This window comes from Phalaenopsis equestris, unplaced genomic scaffold (genome assembly GCF_001263595.1).
Source record: "Phalaenopsis equestris unplaced genomic scaffold, ASM126359v1 Scaffold000050, whole genome shotgun sequence".
NCBI lineage: Eukaryota > Viridiplantae > Streptophyta > Magnoliopsida > Asparagales > Orchidaceae > Phalaenopsis > Phalaenopsis equestris.
In genome coordinates, this window is record NW_018164492.1 from 34054 (window position 1) to 44402 (window position 10349).

Genomic DNA, 10349 nt, shown 5'->3' on the forward strand with positions numbered 1-10349 from the left:
TTTGTGCCTTCGACGGTAGCGACGACGTGCGGAGCACTGATGATGTTCTACCTGAACGAAATCTCTGTGTTTGGTCACAGGTCGGAGACTGCAAGGAAACTGCAGGGCTCGACGCACCTCGATCAGCTCCTGATCCAGAACTCAGACTCCTTCACGGGATTGCTATTGTTCGTTATAGGATTCCTTCTCTTCATGGTTTCCTTCATCAACGATCACGACTTTCAGACTTTCTTTTCTAGAGGCATCGAGCCTATTCGTAATTCAGCTTATTACGCCTCGCCCTCCAGGCGATGAAAGACATCCTCGCGCTTCACTGTTCTCATCCGTAGTTTACCCACCTCTCGGGCTTCGGCACTTTTGGGCTTCGACACTCTCGGGCTTCAGTATTTTTAGACTTCGGCACTCTCGGGCTTCGACATTTTTAGGCTTCTGCACCCTCAGACTTCAACATTCTTAGGCTTCGGCAAAATTTTGGCTTCGACCCTCTTAGGCTTCGGCATTTTCAGGCTTCGGCACTTACGGCTTGAGGATTTTTTGTCCCGACAGTGTTATCAGTTTCTTATTAGCAAATTGATGCTTCCTGATCAGTCAGTATCAATTTAAGGGAGAATGTCAATCAGGAATGACAGAAATCAGACAGCTAAATTAGGAGTTTTCTATAATTAGAAGTTTTTTTTTATTTCCAATATCTTTATTCTGATTTATTTCCCTTTTAGCTGAATATTTAGATTAGGAGTATGTATTATTAAGTTACCTAAAATAGATTATGCACTTTATTTTGTACCTAAATTAGATTGTAATATTGTTATTTAATGGAATGAAAGCAAAAGGAAAAGGCAATCAAGCCTATTCAGTATTCAACCTATTTTTCTCAGAACTTTGACTAGCAATTATACTAGCAATTCAAAGTTACTTCAAGGTGTTCTTCCATAGTGTTAATTCCTAAAGAGAATTTAAGGCATAAATGGGAGAACTTTAGAACCATAAGTCTTACTACCGTGGCGTCTAAGAATAATAGCAAAATTTTGGTGAAGGGCTTCAACCAATTATGAATTCTACTATCTGCCACATCAACAAAATTCATTATAGGTAGGCATATAACTAAAAGCATTTTGATTGCACAAGAATTGATGATGAACATGGACAACAAGTGTAGGGGGGAGACACGCCTCAAAATTACCTATTTTTTTCTATGTATTTCATTCTTATTTTTAAAGATTTTGCGTTTTAATGAAAGCTATTTTTTGTATTTTTTATTTCAAGTGCAAGAAATGGAGTATAAGAGAAAGAGGAGCAAAAATGGAGAAAAAATTAGTCAATTGAAGCCAAAGACACAAAAGATGACATGGCGCCTTCATTAAGTGGGAGCTGGGTGAGGGAAAGTTAAACTTTTGGAATGATGATTGGTATTTGCATGAACCTCTCTGGCATAATTCTCTTGGGATTCAGGATAAAAATTTTAAAGTTGTGTATAGTTGATATAGTGAATGTTGCGATTTAAACAAGCTACGAGACATGCTAAATTCTGATGTAGTCAAGTATGTTTCTAATGTTCCTATTGATAAAACTAAAATTGATGTGATTATAGTTCAAGGCAATGCCAAGGTGTATGAGTAAAGCTATTGCAAGGAGGCATTATGTTAATAATAGTAATAGGAGAGGAGATCATACCTGAAATAGTATTTTTAAACCTAGTCAATCTTTCTTGCATGGAGGATCCATCATAATCTTCTCCTTACTAATGATTTATTTAAACCCAGAGGGCTTTGGATCCTCTCTATATGTTAAATATGTAGACAATAGGAGGTGATCTCTCATATTTTTTTTTATATTGTAAATTCTCGAGTTATATTTGAAGAAGCTTGGGATGTCATTTTAATATTTTTATACCCAATATTGTGTATCACTCATTGAACCAATGCTTGCATAACTAGGAAGGAAAGACCAGTGTTCTTAATACGATACCTTATATTTGCTTTTGGTTTGTTTGGATGGAACGAAATAGTAGGAAGCTTCATGTGATAGAACACTCGAATGACCGAGTGTTAGAGAACATCAAATATTATATATGCAAATTAATTAAGGCTTAGCAATCAAGATGTTAAATGCATTAAAGGTATGTAGAGTCTGTGTGGGGTTAATCTGGTTGGGGAAAGGAAAGCTGGTAAATTTTCGTTGAGACTGCTTAAATGGGTCAAACTGACTTATCCTTATTATAAAGCTAATCTAGATCAATGTTTTAAAAGAGGGATGGATGGAGTTGGCGGAATTGTAAGGGATTGCAAAGGTAGTTGTGTTTGGTTTTTTTCGGCACCTTGCCCATCTATTACTATTATGTATTTTGAATTGTTTGTTGTTTTGTTGTATATTTAGTGCAAAGCATTTGAGGGTTAGACTTTTGCAAATTTAAACTGATTCTTTATTAAAATTTCAAATATGTATTGGCAAAGAAATTTTACCTTGGGAGTATCATATAGTATGGAGCAAAATTAAACAGTTATTACCATGTTTCAACCTTCAGTGGTATAATTGCTACAAGGAGGTTAATAGAGCGGCTTACTTTTCGGCAAAACTGGGGCATATTTAGATAGTCCAAGTATTGGTATCACTCCTATTGCACCCGCTTGGTAAATAAATTGAAGACAATTTAGAGTTACCGGTTTTAAGATATAGTTGATGATTTTTTTCTCCTTTTACCTTTGTTATACCTTTGAATTGTTTGACGATCTAAAAGATATCCATATTATAGGAGTATATATGATTGTTTTTTTTTTCTTTGATTTATTTGCTTAGCATGCATTGTAACTCTAGGTGGAGGATTCATAGGTTTTTATTTTGCGTAATTTTACTTTTGGGTATAGTTAAAACCTCTAGCCAACCGCTGTAATCTTTTTTTTGAGTATTGGTATCAAGAAATAATTACCATTTAAGATGTCATACATTATGTTATACTCAATCCAAAGGGCATATATTTTTTTAGTAATGATGGAAATTATAATAAAATTTGTTTTATTCCACCTGAGATTTTCTGAAGCCCATTTTGCAAAAAAAAAAAAAAAACTCAAAAATTTTTCGTTTGAGATTTTCTGAAGCCCATTTTGCAAAAAAAAAACTCAAAAATTTTTCGTGGTTTGCACATTTAGCAAAACCATTAGAATCTTAGATTTTCATATGTGCATGGCATCATTAGGTGAAATTTCTAAATTTTTTTTATCCTCTTTAGCTATATAATACTTATATCATTTTTCATTGCAATGAAGAAACTATAAGTAAGAATTATTTTTTTCTTTTGTTTACAATACAAGTAATAATACAAACGTAGTTTATTACATGATCACTTCATCACACTTACAACACATATTTCAATCCAACACTTTATTACATGATCACTTCATCACACTTACAACACACATATTTCAATCCAACACAAATAAACAATCACTAAGACACCTACACATCGGAGTTTGACACATATGCTAAAACACCTGCTCACTCTCATCATCATCATCTTCTTTAACTTCTTCATCTTCTATGTCATTCTCATCCATGGGTTAGCGATGAGTAAAATTTTGATATTGAGGATATTGAAGAATTTCAATGTTCTTACTTCCTCAAATCCATTGATTTTGCTTAAACATTTCTATCATGGATGCAGAACATCGAGCCTTAAAATCATTGTTTTGTGCTTCTTCTCATAATGTAGTTCTCATTATCTCACAACACTTTTAACATAACACACATCTTTAAACACATCATAACAATAAATTATTTAAATCAATCCATATTGATAACTATGAGCTACCTCTCACAAAAAGCTTAGTTTAACGTCATCAACCTGATAATAGTCATAACTCACAAATAATCACACCAACAAAAATAATCATGGGGTGCCTCCCACGAAGGACTTGATTTAACGTCGCTAGCCCAACAAAGGATTCCTTCCGGATCAAAATTTTATTTAAGAAATCCATGATCAACCACCAAATCTTTTCCGGATCCTAGGATTCCTACTAAATCCTTTAATTCTAGTTTTTCTTTCAACTTTTCCTTTTTAGATTAATTCAAATTATTATTCGTCATGTTTTTTTCTAGATCCAATATTTTTCTATTAATTTCCTCAATTTACATATTAATATCATCCTTAAAAATTATAAGAAATAGATCTTTATATGATAGTTCAAGATCTCCTAAATTTTGGATTGGATTCTCTCTATTATGGATTAAATTCTACTAGGTTACTCTTCTGTCTCAAGTTATCTTCTAATTCTTCCCCTTAGGGCTGAGGAAATAGTGGACGTAGTATTTCTATATTTTTCTTGGTTGATGAAATAGGTTTTTCTAATTCCTTAGAAATTTCTTCCATTGGTCTTTCAATCTCCTTTTCCTCTTTTCTTAACTCAAGGTTCTTTTTAACCATATCCTCAAATTCTCTTCCACTTCTTAGTTGGATAGTTTTATGTTGCCCGCCATTCTTCTCCTTAGGGTTTATATCATGGTCATTAGGTAAAATCTCTGGAGGATTATTGTTAATTGAGTTAACAATCTGCCCTAGTTGATTTTTCGTATTCTTTATTGCAGCCCCTTATAACTTCTTCTCCTCATTCTATGGATTGAAGTTAAATCTATGAGAAAAAAAAAGCCCAATGTTAAAATTGCCCTGATTAGTCCAATTACATATCCGATTAAGTTGATTATATTCCTATAATTGGTTTCTTCCTCTAAAATTATTAGTCCAACTATAGTTGGAATGATTCTTCCAACCTGGGTTGTAATAATGGGAAAAAGGGTTATCTAAGTGATTGTGTATCTCATGGCTAGTTTCAAAACCATTAACATCAATCAATTGTCCAAAAGAATTTTCCTCAATAACTATGGGTCCTTGAGGATAAATTTCTAAGTCTTTATCTAAATTTCTCACAATATCTGTAACTTGAGAAAAATGGGAAAAAGGGTTATCTAAGTGATTGTGTATCTCATGGCTAGTTTCATGAAAATTCACTACCCTCTTGGGGTTTACTATATCGAAGCTACTAGCATATTTATTATTTTGTTGATTCACCATTTCTACAATAAATTCATGGGGTCTTTTTTGATTCATAATCATCCTAATAGCTCTCTTTAGTTCTGATTTGTTGGGTTTAAGGTCTGCAGCTCTTGAACTATGCATTAAAAAAGTAATATATGTATATATATATATATATTAATAATTTTTAAATAAAAATTTTTAACACACAAACAATCACTTAAACAAATAAACAACACTACAATTTTTCAAGTCTAAGTCTAATTAGTTTGACTAAAATTTTACGTAAGTCAAATCAACTTTTCCTTCCCGGCAAGGACGCTAAAAACTTGTCCCAACTCGCTGTTACGTAGTAATTTAGTTTCCTAGCCAAAAATATGACCTAATTTCTTTATACAACTAGTGTGCAAAATGGATTTGATATATAGTTTAGAATTTAATTTATAGTTTACAGACTAGGGGTTTCATGCAAGTGCGCACATTGTTCAAGTAATATAGAGTGTTCTTTCAAAATCCTTGAGTATCGATCCCACAGGGAAATATATTAATTCGTAACGACTTCAGTAAAAGTTCTACTCTACAATAACTCATCTTAGCCTGAAATTTCTGAAAAGTTTGATTTTTATAAATTCACTACTTTGCTATAAAATTAAAGTTAACTAAATTAAATAAAAACCTAATCTATGGAGGTTGGTTAAATTTTGGAAAGTTCTTGTATAATCAAAATGCTATCCTTCTTGCAATGAATATAGTGGCAAAAGTAGTAGAAGAATCGATAGAATTATGTAATAATTTTTGTGTCAACAAGGATCATATGTCTACCTACCCTCTCCCAAGTGTATATATACGTTTAGTATTCTATTAGGTTTACACAACCAGCAGAGATGCGAAGGTGGTTAAAAGCCTTACAACTCTTGGTACGGAACCCATTCACTTACAACAATTGTCACCTAGAAGCTCCTAATAGAAACATATCATGAAGTATATTTCCTTTAAAAGTTGCATTGCCGCCTGAACTACTTCACCATAGACAACTAGACAACGCGAGTGCACTCACTTTGTGCAGTCACCGCACTTCCAAGTCTTAGTCTCAACTTAAAAATAGATTTTAACATAACCTACGACCAGTTAGCTATGTCAATGAACCAACGAAGATATTACTCATCAAATAGAAATTAAAATTATTCTATCATAAAATAAATTTTCACACACATGCCACTACTTCATCACTAGAGGAAAGAATAAGGAAAATTGCTCACTAAGCATGAAGAAGACACATGGATTCTTCATTGCAAATGACATTCAAATCACACAACTATATTGCAATAATTCAAAACAAATACAATAACAGTACAAGACTTATCTTTACAGAAAATTTACAACCTCCTTGCACACCAAATATCAATCCCATACACTTCTTTTCAAAGTCTCAAGAGTCACCAAGACTCTAAAAGACACTTCCCACACGAAGAGACACCAAGCCTCACTCTCTATTCTTCCTTTAGGATTACACCAAACACACACACAGCAAGAGACACCAACACACACAAATGAAGAGAGTCCAACACTTGAAAATCTTTCTTTTTAATATAAACCTCAAAATTCCCAAGAGTCACTTCAGACGCCCCTTCAAAATTCATCCAATTACATTGTATTTAAAAAAAAACAAATTTTGGCACTTTGGCGCCCATCCGTGGAACCTAGGGGCTGGCCTTCTAGAAGCATGAAATAACGGTCTCGCGCCATGACATCGAGCTTTTTGTTTCCGCGTACAAGGTCTGGCTCTTAGGCGCCAGAAGCTGGCGCCTAAGCATCAGTTCACTGTGTGCTCCTTTGCTCCATTTGAACCAATTTTGCTCCATTTTCGCTTCTCCTTCTCCAAAACTCCATCTCTTGTACTTGAAACTGAAAACACATAAAATACAATCCATTAAAGTGCAATATCATTAAAAATAAACATTATATATATATATAATAATAATAATAATAATAATAATAATAATAATAACACAATTTTAGGTGTGTCAGTTTTCTGCATCATTTGGATGATAGCAGGTTTCAGTTCAAACTTGTTAGCTTCTAAATTTGATGTTTGAATGCTTAAGTGAATATAATTTGTTGTAGGATTAGAATAATATATTAAGGGTCTATGTGCATTTAGATGTTGATGGGTTGGTTCCTGAATTTCTGGGTTATTAGGTAGATTGTTCTCAGTCTCTCCTACAAGTTGTTCAAATCCCTTTTATTTTCTAATTTTCCTAATAGTTCTCTCTAACTCAGAATCATATGTTGAAAGTCATGTAGGTTCCGCACTACGCATACACAAACTAGAGATCCCTAAAAGTTTACACATAGTCAAATAAAAACATTTTTTTTTTATTTTTCTTAGGTTTTTTTTAAAAAATATAAATAATAAAGCACTAAAAATTAACACTACAGGTTTTTCAAATCAAAGACCTCAATGTTCAACTAAAATTTTCCTAAATTAAGTTATCGTCGTTCCCCGACAATGACACCAAAAACTTGATACCGCTTTCAGGTGTAACCACACACTAAAGGCTCACGCAAGTGCATGTGTCGTCTTAATAATATCAGATTTTAGAGTCAAAAAAGTTGATCCCACAGAGAACGTGGTAATTCCAAAATAAGCCTAGCCTAGAATTTAGTTTGTGTTAAAGTCCTATAAAGTAATCCTAAAGTTTCTAAGGCAATTGAAAAGTTAAATACTACACAACTACCCCTACTTAATGTAGTTTGGATTGACGAATATCAAGTTCTTAAGATACACTTCCTTACAATGATGTAAGTGGATTACAATAAATGTAAAGTGCAAATTATAAAATAAGTCAGTGAAAAATAGGAACAACACTCTTCTTTACCCTCCCTTGAGTGCATAAAGAAGATTGTTTAAAATGACTTTAATTCCTTAAATCCAATAACTAACTCATCAAAGCATATTTATCTAACATTTACATCTCCCTACAAGGCATTTCAACCTATACCCCTTAGTTCAATATGACTAATCTAGTAGATTCTACCATAGCTCTCCTGAGTTATTATGGTTCACAACACATTTTAACATTTCACTTGGCCTGAATGAAAGATAAATGAAGAACTGAAGGTTAATCATCACATTTGATAATTAAAAGTGATTTAAAAGAACTTTGCTTTTTTATGTATCATACTTAATCATCACAAGGAAAGGTTAAGAACTCTACTCAAGAAGCATGAGAAAAACACCACACAAATTCATTGAAATAAGAAAAATATGCTACCTAAATGTTTACAAATGAAATACAATAATAAAGACAAATACTACTTATCTTTCTCTACTTTAAAATGGCCTAAAGATGCTCAACCAAAGCTCCTCCTGACTTATGGGTTGTTGTTATTGAAGACTCTTACTATCATGTACACTAGGAGAAGAAGAATGAACTCTATAGCAAACTAAAACCTCAAATGAAAAACCCTCATCAATCCTAAGCCCTACCTGCGCCAATCTTACCCCATGGGCATCAATCCCACTAATTCCCTGATACATTCTATTTATAAACTCTATTACTCAGCATAAGAACCACTCCACGCCCTCCTAACAACTCCTCACAATAGGCTTTGTGAACTGCCAAAACTGCTCAAGGAAGTTGCTAGTGCCTAGGCGCCCATTGATCCGGCGCGTAGGCACCAACCACTTCGGGTTGTCTGAGGGAGGGACTGACACCTAAGCACTCAGGAGTTTGGCGCTTGGACACTAGTCCTCAATAATCTCCTTCTGCTCCAAGTCTCCTCCATGTTTCCTCACTTCTATTACATGCACTGCAAAAAACATAAAAACACCTTTCATTAAAGTGCAATCTCATCCATAAAAATGTGTAAATCATCAAGAAATATTAGCATGATTATCTACACATTAGTAGACTGGGCAAAAAAGCCCGGAGAACTAAGAGCAAGCTGTTGCGGTCTCAACATTAGGATAAAAAAAAGGTTTCGTTGCCTATTTTGGTTCCAGTTAAAAGAAGACTTAGATTCCCTTGGCTGAGAATGGCTCTGCAATGTTGTTCCGTTGCGTGGAACATGTGTTAGCCAGGATTACTAAGATGTCATTCTCCCCTCAAGATGCTGGTCACTTTACGCCTAAAATAAATGATGATGCTAATACAGACCAAGAGATCATTAGAGCAGTTTCCTCTTTAAGAGAAAAATGTCCTCTTCTTAAGAGAAGTTTCGTGCCTGAATCTCTCAGACATCTGAGCAAGCGATGCAAGAATTTCTCTACTTTTATTACCCTCAAATCCATTGAAGTAGGAGAACAGGGGATACCCGTTGGTTCACTACAAGGTTGAGATATTTACCGTTTGTCGTGCAGGTTATAGAGCCAACCAAGAATTCACATGAGACCCTTAGTGTAGCACTTGAGGTCACTGCACTAAATATTGCACCAGATAATGGTATTAATACTATTGTAGCAGCTCTTCCTGTATCTGATGTAAGCTCCTTTTCTAAGAAAAACAAAACAAAAAATGTAAGAAACAAAAATTGAAGGGAAAAAAGAAAACTATTAAATTAAAAGAAAAATGATAGAAATTGTGTACCCAGGATCTGCTTTACCTCGGATCAGGAAGCTCTACCCACATCCAATGATGAGAAGTTCTTGACCGATCCCTTCTAGTTGATCAGAAGATCACTCCCATTGACTCTTGGTGCATCAGTCTGTGGGGAAACACTCACAATCTCCGGTTGAACCCTGGACTTCAATAGGAGTCATTATTGGTGGATCGACCACTTAGCCACCAGCTCCCTCCCAGTTTTGGTTTGATCCTTCTTTATAGTCTCTTGAAATGATTTAGAAGACTCCTCTACCTCCACTCGCTCGAAGGATTTTGGCTTCTTATCCAACTTCTTCTTCTTCAGCTCTCCTTCAGGCCGACGATGTTTTACTCCAAGGACAGCCGACAACTTAGCCCAATCAAAGTGTTTCTGCATCAAATAAAATCCCTTCTCATTAAGGAAATCACAAAAAGTTAGTGAATACAAGGAGAGACTGACTCGAAATGATGAGAACGACACCTTATGCCATAAATATAAGTGTCATAATATAAGTGTCATGAGTAAAAAAATCTAAAGGAATCTTATCATAACATTAAATTATTACTAATAAAATTTGATTTATTACATTAAATTTTTTTTTCTTATTGCCACTGTTGCTACCAAAGAATAAGAAAATTTAGAACTTAAAATGTACACTAAAAAATGATCAACACAAATCTCGAGACGATCTAGCGGTCCAAATTAAAAGAAAAATGAGAATCATCCCTTTAACTAAAAAACA

General features: G+C 34.1%; 1 long non-coding RNA gene across 2 annotated transcripts; it reads right to left on the reverse strand.

Moving 5' to 3' along the window:
• Positions 1 to 6411: 6411 nt before the first annotated feature.
• LOC110019119 lies at positions 6412 to 10061 on the reverse strand. 2 transcript variants are annotated; one of them, XR_002293427.1, is made up of 3 exons: positions 9629 to 10061; positions 9373 to 9519; positions 6412 to 6928 (listed from the first exon to the last, which is right to left on the reverse strand). It is a non-coding gene; the product is annotated as an uncharacterized LOC110019119 (long non-coding RNA). The 2 variants fall into 2 exon arrangements; XR_002293428.1 differs by lacking the exon at positions 6412 to 6928 and adding an exon at positions 8794 to 8836.
• Between the last annotated feature and the right edge of the window lie 288 nt (positions 10062 to 10349).